At 38.2% G+C, this 22,500-nt stretch overlaps 1 long non-coding RNA gene across 1 annotated transcript in view; it reads left to right on the plus strand.

Moving 5' to 3' along the window:
- The window catches only part of LOC133636298 (uncharacterized), a 174,399-nt gene that overhangs the window by 57,384 nt on the left and 94,515 nt on the right, over positions 1 to 22,500 (plus strand). The gene's annotated exons all lie outside the window — the stretch shown is intronic.

A 22,500-nucleotide genomic window follows, 5' to 3' on the forward strand; every position in this document is an offset into this window, starting at 1 on the left:
TTTACTCCACTACTTGTTTACTCCACTACTTGTTTACTCCACTACTTGTTTACTCCACTACTTGTTTCCTCCGCTAGTTGTTTACTCCACTACTTGTTTACTACACTACTTGTTTACTCCACTACTTGTTTACTACACTACTTGTTTACTCCACTACTTGTTTACTACACTCATTGTTTACTACACTACTTGTTTACTACACTCCTTGTTTACTCCACTACTTGTTTACTCCACTACTTGTTTACTCCACTACTTGTTTCCTCCGCTAGTTGTTTACTCCACTACTTGTTTACTACACTACTTGTTTACTCCACTACTTGTTTACTACACTACTTGTTTACTCCACTACTTGTTTACTACACTCATTGTTTACTCCACTACTTGTTTACTACACTACTTGTTTACTCCACTACTTGTTTACTACACTCATTGTTTACTACACTACTTGTTTACTACACTCCTTGTTTACTACACTCCTTGTTTACTCCACTACTTGTTTCCTCCGCTAGTTGTTTACTCCACTACTTGTTTACTCCACTACTTGTTTCCTCCGCTAGTTGTTTACTCCACTACTTGTTTACTACACTACTTGTTTACTCCACTACTTGTTTACTACACTACTTGTTTACTCCACTACTTGTTTACTACACTCATTGTTTACTACACTACTTGTTTACTACACTCCTTGTTTACTACACTCCTTGTTTACTACACTCCTTGTTTACTCCACTACTTGTTTACTACACTCATTGTTTACTACACTACTTGTTTACTACACTCCTTGTTTACTACACTCCTTGTTTACTCCACTACTTGTTTACTGCACTACTTGTTTACTACGCCATAGCACAAACAAAAACACACCTTCTCAGTGTTTCTGCTCGTGTTAAATGAAAACTATAGAACGCAAAACATTATGGTCGTTAGCGAAGAATAATCCATAAATTATCCGCACCGTTTTATAAGCCTTGGGGTTCAAAGCGTCGGAAAAAAGTAGCGGCATATAGTCCGTAATTTACGCTAAATGTGAAGAGTACTATTTCGATGTTTTTCTAATGTGACCCAGACCTCTTTCTTTTCTTATGGTGGTATAAATGTCATTTCTATCCGATGCAACTTCAGTGTGAAAGATCACAACGTGTTCATCTGACATATTTGTCACCAAATCACGACAAACGTCCTAATTCTTCGCCAAACTCGATGTTCACGGAATCATAATCACCCGCTGTAGTGTGAACGCAGCTGTAATATCCCCCTCTGTCGGAGCTTACATGGCCGTGTTCACACTACAGGTCCACTCCCATTTTGTACAAGATGTTTTTTCATGTCATTGTGAAAAGTACAAAAAGATCGGATTTAACAAAAAAAATCTGAATTAGGCTTTATACCCTGGAGTGTGGCCCTAGCCTTGGGGCCCCGTTCTAAAACGCTCTTACCCAGTGTTGGTAATAACAGCGTAAGTAATGCGGACGAGTAATTAATTAATTACTTTTAGGTCTGTAACATCGCCGTTAGCGATAGCTTGATGTAACGTGGAACGCTACTTTTGATGTGGTTTTATTCACGTCAACAACAAGACAGGAAGTGACTTTTTACTAGTGAAAGCAACAAAATTGTAACAATCATGAACAACAAATCAATGATTGAAGTGACAAACTTGCCATCCAAACAATACCCCGCTTGTTGACATGAAGATCAACCCATTTATTAATCGGATGTAACACAATATGTTGAAAAGTTTTAAAAGAGTTGGCATCAGAGCCAAGAAACTCCTGCTGCTAACTGCTAACTGCTAAAGCTAACAAACAGCCGTCACACGTCACTAGGCAACAAGCCCCGCCTTTTAAAGGCACACTGTGCTCTCATATAAAACGCTTCTCAACAGCATATAAGATATATATATATATATTTTTTTTAAAGTAACGTATTAATGACTTTCCTTAACAATTAATTATATTTATTAAAGAGTCATTCCGAGTGCCTATGACTTTTATTAAAGTAATTTTCAGAACACTGTGTGAGGAAAAAGTCAAACCAGCACTCTTGGAGTTTTTGCTGATTTCCGTGCGGCTCCGAGTGCAAACCAAAGCCCTCGCAAAGAGCCTCGAATATCCCGGCTCCGGGAAGTCTTCCCCTCAAAGCAACCCGCTGGTGTGTTTAGGAAGGCAGGGGCCACACCACAGCGGGGTCTTTGGGGTTTTAAGGCAACTACTAGTTTGGCCGTCACGCCAGAAGGACTGGAAGAGAAAAGAGCCTGTCGTTAGGAGGCAGCCATGGACTGGAGCCATGCATATATATGTGTATATATATATATATATATATATATATATATATATATATATATATATATATATATATATATATATATATATATATATATTGCCAAAAGTATTTGGCCACCTGCCTTTACTCACATATGAACTTGAAGTTACATCTCATGGAATTGTCCAAAATGTTTTGGTATCCTGGAGCATTCAAAGTTCATTTGACTGGAACCAAGGGACCCTAAGCCCAAGTCCTGAAAAACAACCCCACACCATAATTCCTCCTCCACCAAATTTCACTCTCCAGCACAATTCAATCCAAAATGTGGCGTTCTCCTGGCAACCTCCAAACCCAGACCGGTCCATCAGATTGCCAGATGGAAAAGTGTGATTCATCAGTCCAGAGAAGGCGTCTCCACTGCTCTAGAGTCCAGTGGTGATGTCCTTTACACCACGTAGGGTGATGTATGGCTTACATGCATGGAAACCCATTCCATGAAGCTCTCTGCGTACTGTACGTGGGCTAATTGGACGGTCACATGAAGTGTGGAGCTCTGTAGCAAGTGACAGTGCAGAAAGTCTTTGCACTATGCTGACCTCTCTGTGGCCTACCACTTGGTGGCTGAGTTGCTGTTGTTCCCAAACTCTTCACTTTTCTTAGAATAAAGTTGACTTTGGAGGAAATTTCTGGACTGGATTTGTTGCACAGGTGGCATCCTGTGACAGTTCCACGCTGGAAATCACTGAGAGCGGCCCATTCTTTTACAAATGTTTGTAGAAACAGTCTCCATGCCTAAGTGCTGGATTTGATACACCGGGCCAAGTGATTAGAACACCTGATTCTCATCATTTGGCTGGGTGGCCAAATACATTTGGCAATATAGTGTATATAAATATATACTCTATGTATATACATACATACGTACTGCTGTGACTTGGCATCCCACACGTGTGTACTTATTCAGTGTACATATTGAAAGTAAGTACAAGGTCTGGCACAAGTTTGGAGTCGTGACCTACTTTTTCTTTGCATCTGGACCTGATCTGGTCCCCCCCCCCCCCCCCCCCCCAAGCCAACATACACACTGAGGTCTCTATCTGCCGCTATCTGGACTCACTTTCAATCAGTCTGCAGACCTTCTCCCGTAATCAGGCTGCAGGAAACCACACACTTTAGGACACACTTGAGGACACACTTAAAGAACGGACAGCTTTTAAGGTCCCCGAAGGCGGCTTCCTGCGTCTGTTGATGTACACGCTCGAGCCGCAAAAGAAGCGGCGCCACGGTTTGATTTGGAGGAGATGATGTTTCCGCTCCATACACTGTAAAAAAAAAAATCTGTGAAAAAACGGTCATCTACTGGCAGCTACGGCTGCCAAACGAAAACCATAAAATGAAAGTAAAACATTGTCAACCAAATAATGATCAAAAACATTATATTTACAGACATTTTCATGAAACGTTTTGCGGAAAAATATCGTAATTTTACAGATTTTTACTAAATATTTAAAATCAACCACCTTTAATAAAGTGACGATGCAAACAGTTCTGCAGAAAAAGAAAAGAAAAAGAAATAAATAAATAATGAATAATAATAAAAATAAAATACCCATAAAAAAATACTATTTTTATTTTAAAAAATAAATAAATAAATTAAATAAAATAAAATAAAATGTATTTAAAAAAAAAAAATAAAAAAATAAAAAAATACCCAGAATCCTTTGCAGCACGCTACAAGGTGTGTGTGGGGTGGGGGGCGGGGTTTGGTGGTAGCGGGGGGGGGGTGTTTTGTAGCGTCCCGGAAGAGTTAGTGCTGCAAAGGATTCTGGGTATTTGTTCTGTTATATTTGAGTTTGACACCCGTGTGTTAGATTGTTAGTATCGACATAGACTTTTATATAACAAACTACATATTTAATGAAAGATAATTACTGTAAAACCTACTCAGTGGCCTAGTGGTTAGAGTGTCCGCCCTGAGATGGGTAGGTTGTGAGTTCAAACCCCGGCCGGGTCATACCAAAGACTATAAAAATGGGAGCCATTACCTCCCTGCTTGGCACTCAGCATCAAGGCTTGGAATTGGGGGTTAAATCACCAAAAAATGATTCCCGGGCGCGGCTACACTGCTGCCCACTGCTCCCCTCACCTCCCAGGGGGTGATCAAGGGTGATGGGTCAAATGCAGAGAATAATTTCACCACACCTAGTGTGTGTGTGACAATCATTGGTACTTTAACTTTAACTTTAACTTTACCTCTGACAAAATATACCAAAAACAAATGTCCACTGTAGTGGACGTTAGTGTCTCGCATAACATTGCTATTTTTTCTGAATTGTTCAATTCTGACCAAAAAAAAAGACCCACATGTCCACCATAATGGACATTAATGTTTTGCAAACAGGGATACCTTTTTTCTGAAATGTTTACCTCTGACAAAATATACCAAAAACTAATGTCCACTGCAGTGGACGTTAATGTTTCGCATAACATTGCTATTTTTTTTAATTGTTCAATTCTGACCCCAAAAAAAACAACACATGTCCACCGTAGTGGACATTAGTGTTTTGCAAACAGGGATGCTTTTATTCTGAAATGTTTACCTCTGACAAAATATACCACAAACTAATGTCCACTGTAGTGGACGTTAGTGTTTCGCAAAACATTGCTATTTTTTCTGAATTGTTAAATTATGACAAAAAAAACCCCACATGTCCACCGTAGTGGACATTAATCTTTTGCAAACAGGGATAATTTTTTTCTGAAATGTTTACCTCTGACTAAATATACCAAAAACTAATGTCCACTGCAGTGGACGTTAGTGTTTCGCATAACATTGCTATTTTTTTGAATTGTTCAAATCTGACCCAAAAAAAACAACACATGTCCACCGTAGTGGACATTAGTGTTTTGCAAACAGGGATGTTTTTATTCTGAAATGTTTACCTCTGACTAAATATACCACAAACTAATGTCCACTGTAGTGGACGTTAGTGTTTCGCATAACATTGCTATTTTTTCTGAATTGTTCAATTCTGACCCCAAAAAAAAGACCCACATGTCCACCGTAATGGACATTAATGTTTTGCAAACAGGGATACTTTTTTTCGGAAATGTTTACCTCTGACAAAACACCCAAAAACTAATGTCCACTGCAGTGGACGTTAATGTTTCGCATAACATTGCTATTTTTTCTGAATTGCTCAATTCTAACCAAAAAACAAAACAAAACACATGTCCACCGTAGTGGACATTAGTGTTTAGCAAACAGGGATACTTTTTTTCTGAACTGTTTAACTCTGACAAAATATACCAAAAACTAATGTCCACTACAGTGGACATTAGTGTTTCGCATAACATTGCTATTTTTTCTGAATTGTTCAATTCTGACCAAAAAAAACAACACGTGTCCACCGTAGTGGACATTACTGTTTCGCATAACATTGCTATTTTTTCTGAATTGTTAAATTCTGACAACAAAAACAAAAAAAACACATGTCCATTGCAGTGGACATTAGTGTTTCGCATAACATTGCTATTTTTTCTGAATTGTTCAATTCTGACCCAAAAAAAACAACAACACATGTCCACCATAGTGGACATTAGTGTTTTGCAAACAGGGATGCTTTTATTCTGAAATGTTTACCTCTGACAAAACACCCAAAAACTAATGTCCACTGTATTGGACGTTAATGTTTCGCATAACATTGCTATTTTTTCTGAATTGTTCAATTCTGACCAAAAAAACAACAACACATGTCCACCGTAGTGGACATTAGTGTTTTGCAAACAGGGATACTTTTTTTCTGAACTGTTTAACTCTGACAAAATATACCAAAAAGTAATGTCCACTACAGTGGACATTAGTGTTTCGCATAACATTGCTATTTTTTCTGAATTGTTCAATTCTGACCAAAAAAAACAACACAAGTCCACCGTAGTGGACATTAGTGTTTTGCATAACATTGCTATTTTTTCTGAATTGTTAAATTCTGACAAAAAAACAAAAAAAAACACATGTCCATTGTAGTGGACATTAGTGTTTCGCATAACATTGCTATTTTTTCTGAATTGTTCAATTCTGACCAAAAACAAAACAAAACACATGTCCACCGTAGTGGACATTAGTGTTTTGCAAACAGGGATGCTTTTATTCTGAACTGTTTACTTCTGACAAAATATACCACAAACTAATGTCCACTGTAGTGGACGTTAATGTTTCGCATAACATTGCTATTTTTTCTGAATTGTTCAATTCTGACCAAAAAAAAAAGACCCACATGTCCACCGTAGTGGACATTAATGTTTTGCAAACAGGGATACTTTTTTTCGGAAATGTTTACCTCTGACAAAATATACCAAAAACACATGTCCACTGTAGTGGACGTTAATGTTTCGCATAACATTGCTATTTTTTCTGAATTGTTCAATTCTGACCAAAAAAACAACAACACATGTCCACCGTAGTGGACATTAGTGTTTTGCAAACAGGGATACTTTTTTTCTGAACTGTTTAACTCTGACAAAATATACCAAACACTAATGTCCACTACAGTGGACATTAGTGTTTCGCATAACATTGCTATTTTTTCTGAATTGTTAAATTCTGACCAAAAAAAAAAAGACCCACATGTCCACCGTAGTGGACATTAATGTTTTGCAAACAGGGATACTTTTTTTCTGAAATGTTTACCTCTGACAAAATATACCAAAAACTAATGTCCACTGTAGTGGACGTTAGTGTTTCGCATAACATTGCTATTTTTTCTGAATTGTTAAATTCTGACCAAAAAAAAAAAGACCCACATGTCCACCGTAGTGGACATTAATGTTTTGCAATCAGGGATACTTTTTTTATGAACTGTTTAACTCTGACAAAATATACCAAAAACTAATGTCCACTACAGTGGACATTAATGTTTTGCAAACAGGGATACATTTTTTCGGAAATGTTTACCTCTGACAAAACACCCAAAAACTAATGTCCACTGCAGTGGACGTTAATGTTTCGCATAACATTGCTATTTTTACTGAATTGTTCAATTCTGACCAAAAAAACAACAACACATGTCCACCGTAGTGGACATTACTGTTTTGCATAACATTGCTATTTTTTCTGAATTGTTAAATTCTGACAAAAAAACAAAAAAAACACATGTCCATTGTAGTGGACATTAGTGTTTCGCATAACATTGCTATTTTTTCTGAATTGTTAAATTCTGACCAAAAAAAAAAAAACACATGTCCACCGTAGTGGACATTAGTGTTTAGCAAACAGGCTTGCTTTGTTTCTGAACTGTTTACCTCTGACAAAATATAACAAAAATAAATGTCCACTGCAGTGGACGCCGGCTCTCAGGAGGACACCTTCTCCTTCTCTTCCCACTCGGGCTGCACCTCAGGCTGAGAAGACGCGGTGGTGTGACGGAGCCGTGTCACATTCCACACTAACGTCCCAGGAGAGCCGGGCTCACGTTAGCCTCATCTATCCGCCGCGCTATTGGAATTGATCCTCGTTTACCGTCGTCAGGGAGTAATGATCGCGCACGGCGGGAACGGACGCCGCTTTTTCCGCGCGCGCGTGTGACGGGCGAGGTGCAAATTGCTCCCTGCGCAGGCACCGAGCGTCGGCGAGGAGACGAGATCGATGGCGCCTGACTCTCCTCCCCTGCAGGCGGGTCATCCTCCCTCTGCCAGCCACGTTTGGACGAGGATCACAGGAAAACTGGCGGGAGGCAGAGAGGGTAGGAGCGGGAGGCAGAGAGGGTAGGAGCGGGAGGCAGAGAGGGTAGGAGCGGGAGGCAGAGAGGGTAGGAGCGGGAGGCAGAGAGGGTAGGAGCGGGAGGCAGAGAGGGTAGGAGCGGGAGGCAGAGAGGGTAGGAGCGGGAGGCAGAGAGGGTAGGAGCGGGAGGCAGAGAGGGTAGGAGCAGGAGGCAGAGAGGGTAGGAGCGGGAGGCAGAGAGGGTAGGAGCGGGAGGCAGAGAGGGTAGGAGCGGGAGGGAAGTCAGTAAATAAGGGCAAAATGCTATCACGTCTCTCCCTCCTTGCATGGCGGTGCATGTAGGTCAGCATGTCTGCAGCGGGGGAGGGGAGAGGGAGGCGGACCACGCAGGCTCAGGCGCGCCGAGCTCGGAGCGTCTGGCCGGGGCGAGCCGAGGACACGGCTGGCTTCTCCGGGGCTACGTGAGGACGGGAGAGAGGGAGGCGGAGGATGCAAGGTCATACCGGTACATTCCAACGCTGAGTCAGCGTTTGTTGATGGCGCGCTCTCTCTTTGCTAGGAGGAAGGTAAAAAAACAAAAGCAGATATGCAGCAAAATATTGTTGATGGGAGATGAATGTACATGACGACTCCACAGCAAAGTCCTCAGTCCCAGCCCAGGGTCTTGTGGTCTGGCAGTACATCCATAGGGGTCCACCTCGGAGGCATCAAAAGTATCCCACAGGCGTCCATAAACTTCCTTTCCACGGGAAAGAACGCAGTGGCGGTGGTGGTGGCGGCGGCGGCGGCAACGGTAGTGGTGGCGGCGGCGGCTCCGACAGACCAAATGTACGATTCCGCGCCCTCCGAATCTCCTTGTCCTTCGCTCGGTGCTCCTAAAAGATTGTTGTATCAAGAGTGTGTGGAAAAGTGCAGTGAGACTGCTGGAGTGGATGGTTGTGTGTCAGCGCGAGTGTGTGTGTGTGTGTGTGTGTGTGTGTGTGTGTGTGTGTGTGTGTGTGTGTGTGTGTGTGTGTGTGTGTGTGTGTGTGTGTGTGTGTGTGTGTGTGTGTGTGCCCTCCTGATTTGACGGCGCCGCATGTCTGAGTCGACTGGCGCTTTAACCGGCTGCGTTTTGCATCGACTTTGTGCGTTTGCATGCAGAGTTTGGGATTGTGTGTTTGTGTGTGTGTGTGTGTGTGTGTGTGTGTGTGTGTGTGTGTGTGTGTGTGTGTGTGTGTGTGTGTGTGTGTGTCCGACCGATGCGACGGCGTACAAATGTGAGATAGGACGTCCTCGGTCCTTTCGTCTTTGTCTTTTGACTCTCCAGTGGACGTTTAGAAGAAGTAGACCTGTTGAAATATATTCAGGCGGTCACTTCCTGTCTCACGCTCTTATTTTGGTTCCACTTCCTTTTTGTGGTTATGTCTTGCAGTGGCTTCACCACTGATCTTGACCCGTGGTGAAAAGACTGGCCTGCCTCTGACCACTAATCAGGAGGGTTTAATGGGTACTTCTTTTGGGCGGTTCATGTAGCATCTAATTGTTCATGTAGCATCTAATTGTTCATGTAGCATCTAATTGTTCATGTAGCATCTAATTGTTCATGTAGCATCTAATTGTTCATGTAGCATCTAATTGTTCATGTAGCATCTAATTGTTCATGTGGCATCTAATTGTTCATGTAGCATCTAATTGTTCATGTGGCATCTAATTGTTCATGTAGCATCTAATTGTTCATGTAGCATCTGTTTTTGGGCAGTTCATGTAGCATCTAATTGTTCATGTAGCATCTGTTTTTAGGCAGTTTATGTAGCATCTAATTGTTCATGTAGCATCTGTTTTTAGGCAGTTTATGTAGCATGTAATTGTTCATGTAGCATCTGTTTTTAGGCAGTTTATGTAGCATCTAATTGTTCATGTAGCATCTGTTTTTAGGCAGTTTATGTAGCATGTAATTGTTCATGTAGCATCTAATTGTTCATGTAGCATCTAATTGTTCATGTAGCATCTAATTGTTCATGTAGCATCTGTTTTTAGGCAGTTTATGTAGCATGTAATTGTTCATGTAGCATCTGTTTTTAGGCAGTTTATGTAGCATGTAATTGTTCATGTAGCATCTGTTTTTAGGCAGTTTATGTAGCATCTAATTGTTCATGTAGCATCTAATTGTTCATGTAGCATCTAATTGTTCATGTAGCATCTAATTGTTCATGTAGCATCTGTTTTTGGGCAGTTCATGTAGCATCTAACGGCGCCATGTTTGGCCACCTGGGTTGCGCGTACTATTTTTAATAGACTCTTATATAGTATTGTATTATATTTAATACACTCTTATATTGCATTGTATTTAATACACTTTTATATTTTATTATATTGTATATTATTGTATTGTATTTAATACACTTTTATATTGTATTATATTGTATATTGTTTTGTATTTAATGCACTTTAATATAAAATTGTATTATATTTAATATACTCTTATATAATATTGTACTATATTTAATAGACTCTTATATAGTATTGTATTATATTTAATACACTCTTATATAGTATTGTATTTAATACACTTTCATATTGTATTATATTGTATATTATTGTTTTCGATTTTAATGCACTCTAATATAGTATTGTATTATATTTAATAGACTCTTATATAATATTGTATTATATTTAATAGACTCTTATATAGTATTGTATTATATTTAATATACTCTTATATAGTATTGTATTGTATTTAATACACTTTTGTATTGTATTATATTGTATATTATTGTTATGTATTTAATGCACTCTAATAAAGTTTTGTATTATATTTAATAGACTCTTGTATAGTATTGTACTATATTTAATAGACTCTTATATAGTATTGTATTATATTTAATACACTCTTATATAGTATTGTATTTAATACACTTTTATATTGTATTATATTGTATATTGTTGTTTTCGATTTTAATGCACTCTAATATAGTATTGTATTATATTTAATAGACTCTTATATAATATTGTATTATATTTAATAGACTCTTATATAATATTGTATTATATTTAATAGACTCTTATATAGTATTGTATTATATTTAATATACTCTTATATAGTATTGTCTTGTATTTAATACACTTTTGTATTGTATTATATTGTACATTGTTTTGTATTTAATGCACTCTAATAAAGTTTTGTATTATATTTAATAGACTCTTGTATAGTATTGTACTATATTTAATAGACTCTTATATAGTATTGTATTATATTTAATACACTCTTATATAGTATTGTATTTAATACACTTTTATATTGTATTATATTGTATATTATTGTTTTTTATTTAATGCACTCTAATATAGTATTGTATTATATTTAATATACTCTTATATAATATTGTATTATATATAATAGACTCTTATATAGTATTGTATTATATTTAATATACTCTTATATAATATTGTATTATATTTAATAGACTCTTATATAGTATTGTATTATATTTAATAGACTCTTATATAATATTGTACTATATTTAATAGACTCTTATATAGTATTGTATTATATTTAATAGACTCTTATATAGTATTGTATTGTATTTAATACACTTTTATATTCAATCAATCAATGTTTATTTATATAGCCCTAAATCACAAGTGTCTCAAAGGGCTGTACAATATTGTATTATATTGTATATTATTGTTTTGTATTTAATAGACTCTGATATAGTATTGTATTATATTTAATACACTTTTAGAGCCTGATCTACTAAGATCTAACAAAAAAAATGTTAGTGTACATGAAACATATGTTTATTATTGTCATTTAGTCCTTAAATAAAATAGACAACTTGTCTTTTAGTAGTAAGTAAACAAACAAAGACTCCTAATTAGTCTGCTGACGTATGCAGTAACATATTGTGTCATTTATACACCTATTATTTTGTACACATTATGAGGGACAAACTGTAAAAATGGATCTACTTGTTCATTTACTGTTAATATCTGCTTATTTTCTGTTTTAAAATGTTCTATCTACACTTCTGTTCAAATGTAATAATCACTTATTCTTCTCTTCTTTGATACTTGACATTAGTTTTGGATGATACCACATATTTATGTATGGATCCGATACCAAGTAGTTACAGGATCATACATTGGTCATATTCAAAGTCCTCATGTGTCCAGGGACGTATTTACTGACTTTATAAACATAATATACATTTTGTTTAAAAAGGAATAAAGATTGTGTGATGCTAAAAATATTAATGTAATCATAGTAGTATCGACTAGATACGCTCCTGTACTTGGTATCATTACAGTGGATGTCAGGTGTAGATCCAACCATGGCATTTGTTTACATTGTGACGGCGGTGAGCTATTGTATCCTCCTACGGTGTGTAGTGAAGCATGTTTAGCTATTCCTCGTCCTCCAGTGATAATGATACTTGTAAGAAACTTACTTTGTCGCCATGCAGGCCAGGATTAGTGATTTAGAAGTAGCTAAAACACTGTGGATGCCTGTTAGCTGCTGGCTAGCTATTTATATTTTAAAGCAGCTCTTCCTGAGGGTGTTTCAGTGTTAGAACTTCACCTTTATTTCGACTTTTTACACCAAATTGCGTCCATTCTCCATTTTCTGTCTACACACTGTGTCTGCTTGTAAGTAGAATAGAATAGACTATATTGTCATTATATTTGCATATAACGAGATTAAGGACAGTAGTGGTAACAAATATGGGGTAAAAATAAATTACACAAGAGGTAATAAAGAAAAAAACAAATAAACAGACTACTATCCAATAAAAATAATAAGCAATTCCGTACAGTATACAAAACACTATAGAAATACAAAATACTGTACAATATACAGAACAAGACAAGAGTACCCGAGTAATAAATAACAATCAGTGTGGGATGTATTGCACTCGAAGGGTAATATTGCACAGTCGGGTATTAGGGTAGGATATTGTATAGGGGTGAATTATTATTATAAGTTAGAGTTGAAGATGGTGACAGCTCTGGGAAAGAAGATGTCTCTAAGCCTGTTTGTTCTGGCTCTGATGCACCTGTAGCGCCTGCCCTATGGTAGTAGGTGGAACAGGTGGGTGTGTGCTGTCCTTGGTGATGCTTTTTGCTCTGTTGAGGCAGTGGAAGTTGTGTAAATCCTTCAGGGAGGGGAGGGGGCAGCTGATGATTTTTTGTGCAAAAAAAAAAAGTACTCTGTGTGTGTGCGCTGCCAAACATGCTCCTCTGCTCGGAAAACCAGCAATGTCACCACGTGACGACGCACCGTCATCCATCCATTTTCTACCGCTTGTCCCTTTCTGGGTCGCGGGGTGTGCTGGAACCTATCCCAGCTGCATTCGGGCGGAAGGCGGGGTACACCCTGGACAAGTCGCCACCTCATCACAGGGCCAACACAGATAGACAGACAACATTCACACACTAGGGACCATTTAGTGTTGCCAATCAACCTATCAGGTGCATGTCTTTGGAGGTGGGAGGGGCCTATCCCCAGGTGCATGTCTTTGGAGGTGGGAGGGGCCTATCCTCAGGTGCATGTCTTTGGAGGTGGGAGGAGTCTATCCCCAGGTGCACGTCTTTGGAGGTGGGAGGGGCCTATCCCCAGGTGCACGTCTTTGGAAGTGGGAGGGGCCTATCCCCAGGTGCACGTCTTTGGAGGTGGGAGGGGCCTATCCCCAGGTGCACGTCTTTGGAGGTGGGAGGGGCCTATCCCCAGGTGCATGTCTTTGGAGGTGGGAGGGGCCTATCCCCAGGTGCATGTCTTTGGAAGTGGGAGGGGCCTATCCCCAGGTGCATGTCTTTGGAGGTGGGAGGGGCCTATCCCCAGGTGCATGTCTTTGGAAGTGGGAGGGGCCTATCCCCAGGTGCATGTCTTTGGAGGTGGGAGGGGCCTATCCCCAGGTGCATGTCTTTGGAGGTGGGAGGAAGCCGGAGTAGAACCCACGCAGTCACGGGGAGAACATTACAAACTCCACACAGAAAGATCCCAAGCCCGGGATTGAACTCAGGACTACTCAGGACTAGAGATGTCTGATAATTGGCTTTTTTGCCAATATCCGACATTCCGATATTGTCCAACTCTTAATTACCGATTCCGATATCAAGCGATACCGATATATACAGTGGTGGAATGAACACATTATTATGCCTAATTGTGTTGTGATGCCCCGCTGGATGCATTAAACAATGTAACAAGGTTTTACAAAATAAATCATATTTATTATTGAAGTCACAAAGTGCATTATTTTTTTCTAACATGCCTCAAAACAGTAGCTTGGAATTTGGGACATGCTCTCCCTGAGAGAGCACGAGGAGGTTGAGGTGGGTGGAGGAGGCGGGGGAGGTAACGGGGGGTGTATATTGTAGCGTCCCGGAAGAGTTAGTGCTGCAAGGGGTTCTGGGTATTTGTTGTGTTGTGTTTATGTTGTGTTACGGTGCGGGTGTTCTCCCGAAATGTGTTTGTCATTCTTGTTTGGTGTGGGTTCACAGTGTGGCGCATATTTGTAACAGTGTTAAAGTTGTTTATACGGTCACCCTCAGTGTGACCTGTATGGCTGTTGACCAAGTATGCGTGGCATTCCCCTGTGTGTGTGAAAAGATATTATGTGACTGGGCCGGCACGCCCCCAATATTGTTGTCTGGTTGGAAATCGGGAGAAATTCGGGAGAATGGTTGCCCCGGGAGATTTTCGGGAGGGGCCCTGAAATTCGGGAGTCTCCCGGGACAATTGGGAGGGTTGTCAAGTATGACTGGGAGACGCAACTGCTCTGTACGTCTACCTACGTCCACGTACCACTCCGTACAGCGCCGTTTTGAAAAGTCATACATTTTACTTTTTGAAACCGGTACCGATAATTTCCGATATTACATTTTAAAGCATTTATCGGCTGATAATATCGGCAGTCCGATATTATTGGACATCTCCACTCAGGACCTTCGTATTGTGAGGCAAATGCACTAACCCCTGTGCCACCGTGATGCGTGACGTGCCGTCATGCCCGTTAAAAAAAGGGGTTCTTTTTAGAGGCGGTATAGTACCGAATTAGATTCATTAGTAGTACCGGTGTACCGTACAACCCTAGTTCAAACACATTATTACAATACTCTACATTCCATATCCATTCACATGGAGTTGTATTTGCTAGTTGTAGCACAGGTGGGTGTGAGGACCACCTGTACGTGTGGGCAGCATGTGTTTGCTAGTTGTAGCACAGGTGGGTGTGAGGACCACCTGTACGTGTGGGCAGCATGTGTTTGCTGGTTGTAGCACAGGTGGGTGTGAGGACCACCTGTACGTGTGGGCAGCATGTATTTGCTGGTTGTAGCACAGGTGGGTGTGAGGACCACCTGTACGGAGAAAAAGATGCAAATGACTGCTGAGTCTTCACCCTCGCTCCGTGACTGCAGCCTGCAGGGGGACTTCCCCCCCGGGAAAAACCAACAAAAAACCCCTCAGTCCAAAGTCCAATTCAGTTGGGACTGTGGACACGCACACACATTTACACTCTTAGCCGCGCACACACATTTACACTCCGACACAAAGACCTTATTGTGCGTGACCCCTCCCCCGACCCCGGATGACGAGCAGGCGGGTCAAGCGGCCGCGTCATCCCTCGCCAGCTGAAGAAGGCGGCGTGAATACCAGCGTCTGATGGCGTGGAGAGAAAGCGCACTTTCGCCTGGCGGGCCTCGCTTTTCAGGACCTTTGTGATCGTAAATCTTCACGGTGTGCGCAGAGGGAGCCGTCACGTGTTCCACGCTCCCTAACTGACCCTGGGGGTGTTGGCCTTTTAGCTGTGGAAATAGAAACAAGCTCAGAAGCACTTGCATATTTACTGGTGGAATTAACAAGCAAGCGTGTGAAATGTAACAAGAAATGTTGCATTGTTGACTCTAATAACACAACACTGAAAACGGCATTACTGGCTTTATTTTAACAACAACAAAATCAAAACATTTCTACAAAAAACAGGAATCGGCTTTTATGCGTTTACATGTAAAATCTTTATGGAACAAAACTGCAGTGTAAAACATCACATTTTTCAAAAAATATTATAGTTGCATATTACTACTTACTAGAGATGTCCAATATATGCGTTAAAATGTAATATCGGAAATTATCGGTATCGGTTTTTTATTATCGGTATCGTTTTTTTTTTTTTGTTTTTTTTAAATTAAATCAACATAAAAAACACAAGATACACTTACAATTAGTGCACCAACCAAAAAACCTCCCTCCCCCATTCACACATTCACACAAAAGGGTTGTTTCTTTCTGTTATTAATATTCTGCTTCCTACATTATATATCAATATATATCAATACAGTCTGCAAGGGATACAGTCCGTAAGCACACATGATTGTGCGTGCTGCTGCTCCACTAATAGTACTAACCTTTAACACTTCATTTTACTCATTTTCATTCATTACTAGTTTCTATGTAACTCTTTTTATATTGTTGTACTTTCTTTTTTATTCAAGAAAATGTTTTTAATTTATTTATCTTATTTTACAATTTTTTTTAAAAAGCACCTTATCTTCACCATACCTGGTTGTCCAAATTAGGCATAATAATGTGTTAATTCCACAACTGCATATATCGGTTGATATCGTTATCGGTTGATATCGGTATCGGTAATTAAAGAGTTGGACAATATCGGAATATCGGATATCGGCAAAAAGCCATTATCGGACATCTGTACTACTTACACGAAGCATATTAGAAAGTATCCAGTAACAAACGTGTCCGCGTCATGAGATTATCTTCATGGAGTATTGTGACCACCCGGTGTCACAATATAATAATTAACATTGCTCAAAATATAGTAATGCATAAAAAAAGAAGGATCCAATTGCTTCGCATCAAATAGTCCACTTTGAAATATTTAATAATAAAAAAATTATAAAATACATAAATACATTTGAAATATTTAATTATAAGAAAGTAAAAAAATAGTCCACTCCGAAATATTTCCCAGACTATACAGAGCGCACACGGATATAAGCCACACCCACTACATTTTGAAAGAAAAACGTTTATTTCCAAATATTAGCCGCACCGGACTATAAGGCGCAGATATATACTTAGTTATTTATACATAAATATTTTGTAAATGTTTATTTACATACCTTAATTGTTTCCGAAAGGCAGTAAAACGGCTGATTAAACAAAACAGAAGTCAGGGTCATGGACCCACTAGCTGCGCAAGCTAGCTCTCCAATCAGCTGAACAGACTCAATTGTCATGATCCGTGGTCCGGATCATGTTTTGTGTTTTCTGTTAGTTTTGGACTCCTATAGTTCCTGTTTGTGCACTTCTGAGTTGGTTACCAGAGCTACGTATTATTTTCACCTGCCTCTTGTGTTCGGGACGCTCACCTGTTGCTAATCAAGAGACATTATTTAATCAGTCGGTCTGGCTTCTTTGTTAGCGTCACGCTACTATTACGTACGTTTTGCTTGTCTTTAGTCTGTGCTAAGCAGTAGCTTTAGCTTCAAGTGCGATCGTTTGTTTTCTGTTTTGTACCTCGTTGAGTGTTTTTTAAGATTAAATCATGTTCCTACCTGCAAGTCCTGTCCGGAGTCATCCGTGTGCATCCCGGGAGAACGAACCGCGCAGTAAGCTGCAACCCCGCCGTGGCATCAACAACTCCACGTGACGTTTTGGTGAATTCACTGAAAAATGTTGTAAAACTGAAACAATACAAAAAGAATGCGGTTGAAAGTTAATAACACTAACACGGACACTTAGCATATTAGCCGATGCTAATGACGCTGGCTTGATTACATTCCGATAGCATGTACATATATGCATGAAAACACTCGTACGGACATCACAGATGTAAGTAAGAATTGTTTTAGTTATATTGTAAAATTTACAAACTGTACTTGAGTAACGAATGAAGAATATTTCCGAGCAAAAACGCTACGGAGGCTTATTTGCGGTTGACGGCATCAAAACAGGAAGTACATTTTCAACTCGCAATACCTACAATGAGCAAACGCGTCCTAAAGATGGCGCCGTAACGCAGATAATAACACATCATGTCAGTCCTCTGCTTTGGTTTAATGCAAACTATTAGCCCTTTGAGATACTCGTAATTTAAGGCTGTATAAGTAAACATTGATTGATTGATTCAACACAGAACATTATGGGCATTAGCGAAAATAATATCCGCAAATTATCCGCTAATTCTGTTCAAAATCGAGGAAAAAAGTAGCGTCCAGAATTTTTGGTGATTTGTTTTTGCCATAAAAAAAATATATAAAATAAAAACGTATAATCCGCGGATAGATCTGAAGTTGATGTAGAGATTTAAGCATTGAAAGTAAACAAAATATAAACTAATGTATGACTTATTTCAACACATTTTAGTGGGATATTACTTTCTAAAACTGTCATTGCTCAGAAAAAGATGATAGATTGTGACAATAATAATGAATTAAAATCAATGTTTTTATGAACTATTTGACTTATTTGAGGATCCAATTAAATATCAAATATTTCACTTTAAAAAAATGTGTTTTCGCCATAAAAAAATGGGGTTTTCTTTACAAAAAAAAAGGCATAAAGCATAAAATGTATTAAAAAAAATAACTTTACATCGACAGATCTGAAGTTGATCTGGTTCTCAAACTTTTTCCACCAAGTACCACCTCAGAAAAAAAAACTTAGTTTTCTAATAAAAAAGGGCATGAAAAATAAAAACGTGTAATCCGCGGATAGATATGACGTTGATGTAGAGATTTAAGCATTGAAAGTAAACAAAATAAAAACTAATGTATGACTTATTTCAACACATTTTAGTGGGATATTACTTTCTAAAACTGTCATTGCTCAGAAAAAGATGATAGATTGTGACAATAATAATGAATTAAAATCAATGTTTTTATGAACTATTTGACTTATTTAAGGATCCAATTAAATATCAAATATTTCACTTTTAAAAAATGTTGTGTTTTCGCTATAAAAAAATGTTTTCTTTACAAAAAAAAGGGCATAAAACATAAAATTAATAAAGAAATAACTTTACATCGACAGATAGATCTGGTTCTCAAACTTTTTTCCACCAAGTACCACCTCAGAACCACACTTGGCTCGCCATGTTCCGCCATAATGACCAACATTCAAATACAGTAGCGCAGTAGGCCTAAGTGTTCATCAAAAACAAGGCAGATTTTTTTTTTTAATTTTTTTTTTTAAATAAAGGTATGTTTATATTTCTTTCCACTGTATCATTACACACGGTTCGAACAGTATCACTGTGTTTAAAGATAGGAAAATAAAACGTTTGGCCTGAGTACCACTAGATGGAGCCTCAGTACCACTAGTGGTACACATACCACAGCTTGAAAATCTCTGATCTACAGATTTTTAAAAATATTTGAAAAATATATATATATATATACAAGACATTTATTAAATATAAAATTGTAATGGTTTTGAAAATGAAAAATGTGAAAATGGCCGTCGCATGCTTAGATTAGTCAGTGTGCGGCCCTCCGTGGGAAAAGTGTGGACACCCCCGATTTCCGGGAAATCTGTCATATAAATACAACAATTATGTGAGGCGCACTTTAGCGATTTTAACGGAACGCAGTGTGGAATGTGCTCGTCTAATTGTGGACGTGCAGTTTGTTCCCCAGCACATTAAACACGATTATCACCAGAACATTCCGCGCAGTTGTCCAGAGATGATCCAGAGGTCGGTCGCCATGAGGTACTCCCACACGCGCCACATTATTAGGTACACCGGGATAATGTAAACAACTGTGGAACGCTCTCCCTGACCACCTGAGGGCACCACAGACTGTGGATGCTTTTTAAAAAAGGCTTAAAAACCCTTCTTTTTAAAAAAGCCTTCTATTTTTTTTTAGATATATGTGTGCTAATTCAAGCTATTAGGCAGTTTTAGTTTTTATTTTTTTATTTTTTTTAAACTATTTATTTTACTTGTTGGGGGCAGCTATTTGTGGTTCTAGCGTTGTTGTTTGGTTTTGTTTTTAAGTGCACTGTAGCACTTTGAGGTTGTTTGCTCAATGTAATGTGTTTTTTACAAATAAAATCTATCTGTGGAATGCTCTCCCTGACCACATGAGGGCACCACAGACTGTGGATGCTTTTTTAAAAAAGGCTTAAAAACCCTTTTTTTTTTAAAAAAAAGCCTTTTTTTTTTTAGATATGTATGCTAGTTCTAGTATCAGGCTGTTCTAGTTTTTATTTTTATGTTTTTTACTATTTATTTTACTTGTTGGGAGGTCAGCTATTTGTGGTTCTAGCGTTGTTGTTTGGTTTTGTTTTTAAATGCACTGTAGCACTTTGAGGTTATTTGCTCAATGTAAAGTGCTTTTACAAATAAAATCTATTATTATTATTATTATTATTGAACCCTAGTCCACAAAACACTATGGAAATAAAAGATACACTTCCGAGCAGGGGGTCTTCAACCTTTTCCGGGCTAAGGACCCCCAAACTGATGGAGCAGGGACCCCCGACTTATATATATCGTATACTTTTTTGTAATTAAACTGGTCCTAAAAGTACCTTGTTATTGTCCCATACTGAGATGTTCAAATAATACAGTATTGTGCCGCTAATAGCTAGCTCGCAACTAGCGCACAAATTGTTGGCTTGTGATTACAGCGCTAATCGCTAGCTATTTTAAACGCCGACATGATTATACAGTAGTGATATCATCATTTATTCATGTTTTTATTTCAAACCTGCAAGGTACAGAGAGTAAGGCGGCCATCAATGATAATGTGTATTTAATGATATTCACTTTTGGGGGGGAAAAAAGTATATAATATTCTAAAAAGTACTGACTGTGTCAGGTGCTGCCGGGCACAAAATGGCTCCAGTTGCACAGTTCAACATGTCGGAAAAGGAGTCGGAGGAGTGTCGACGCAATGCACTAAAATGGCTAACAAAATGTAACGATGGAAGTCATCGCTCGAGTTTTGTCGGACGGAAAGGAACTCGCGCGACGAGCTGGAAGAGCAAAAGTGTAAGAACATCGCCAACGTGGAAAGTATTTCAACATTTCACTTGAAACGCGTCAGAGCAGATCTTACTTCTTCATGGCAGCACATCTGTAACCAGGAAAATGTCATTTTGAGGACGTAAACGCCAACTCTCCTTGGTAAGCTAGTTAGCTACAATAGCTAGCTTAAAACAGTTGGTAAAAAACAGATTAAACTATCATTTTAGCCAAAGTCCGCCAGCTAAACTTTGTCTAAATAGTTTCTAAAAATCATTACAACATGCACTTTTCTTTTTGAGCTAGCTAGCTAGCTTTGCTTTTGTTTAGTTTCTATTGCTAGTGTTTACATAAAGAATGGATACTTTGTCTTAAAAGGACAACATTTTAATAGTTATTGTTGGAGCCGCCTAATAAGCAGCACAGTTCATACATAAATATTTATCAATTAAAAAGTCATCTTTATTGTAAGCAAACACATGCCTTAAAATATCTCAAGCTGGATTTAAAAGCTCATTAATGTTACGCTACCTCGCTTCGTAGTTTGATTAGTCGTATTATTGTTAAGAAATAGTTGTAAGTGGCAACCTTAATGCCTTTTGTCTTCTAGTCCAGCAACTCCCAAAGTTGCTGGACTAGTAAAAGTAGGTAAAAGATTCCAGTAAAAGCCCTGTGTTCATTTAAAAAAGAAATAAAATGAAAAAAGTGGAAAAAAAGTGCAAACCGGTGAAATGTAAATAAAAAGTGTTGACCCAAATAACACAAAGCTGCCATGTCGGCTGTTTTTTTTTGTTTACTTTAAAACGGTAAAACTTTTTTTTATTTTATTTTTTATAATAATGAATCAAAATCAATGTTATACATTATTGACCTAATTAAGACTCCAGTTACTTCACATTTAATATTCCACTTTGTTGGTATTTCTGCGTATGATGTAAGATGAATAAGGTCATGAAACAAACCCAAAAAATAACAAATGAAAAAAAAATATATATATATACAGTATATGTATAATTGATGGATGGATCTGAAGTTGATCCAAAGATTTTTTTATATATGATATATGACTTGTTTTTAACATTTTTATGAGTGGGGTTATCCAATAATTGTTTTATTGTTTTTAAATCTCATTAATAAAAAACAATGAATAAAAATCACTGTTATGAATAATTGACCTATTTTAAACTCCATTTACTTTACATCAAATATAGGACATTTTGTGTTTTGCCATAAAAAAAACAGGGTTTTGACAAAACAAAACCTAGAAATAAAAGGTGAAATATGTTTTGTCAACAGATAAACCTGAAGTTAAAGTGTTGAATGAAAACATTAAACATTAACATTTGAATTAATTTTATTTTCTAAGGACCAAACTTGAGAGGAAGCCCCAAAAGATATCAAAAATATTTTTTTTTTTTTTTTTTTTAAATGAACGATATCCTCCGCACGCTTTGATCTGTCAGTGGAAGTCAACAGTTCTCATGAAAGAAACAAATAAAATAAGGAGACAATCCCTCCTCGCTGTCATCCTACTTGGTACCT

This window comes from Entelurus aequoreus, linkage group LG20, assembly GCF_033978785.1.
Source record: "Entelurus aequoreus isolate RoL-2023_Sb linkage group LG20, RoL_Eaeq_v1.1, whole genome shotgun sequence".
Taxonomy (NCBI): Eukaryota; Metazoa; Chordata; class Actinopteri; order Syngnathiformes; family Syngnathidae; genus Entelurus; species Entelurus aequoreus.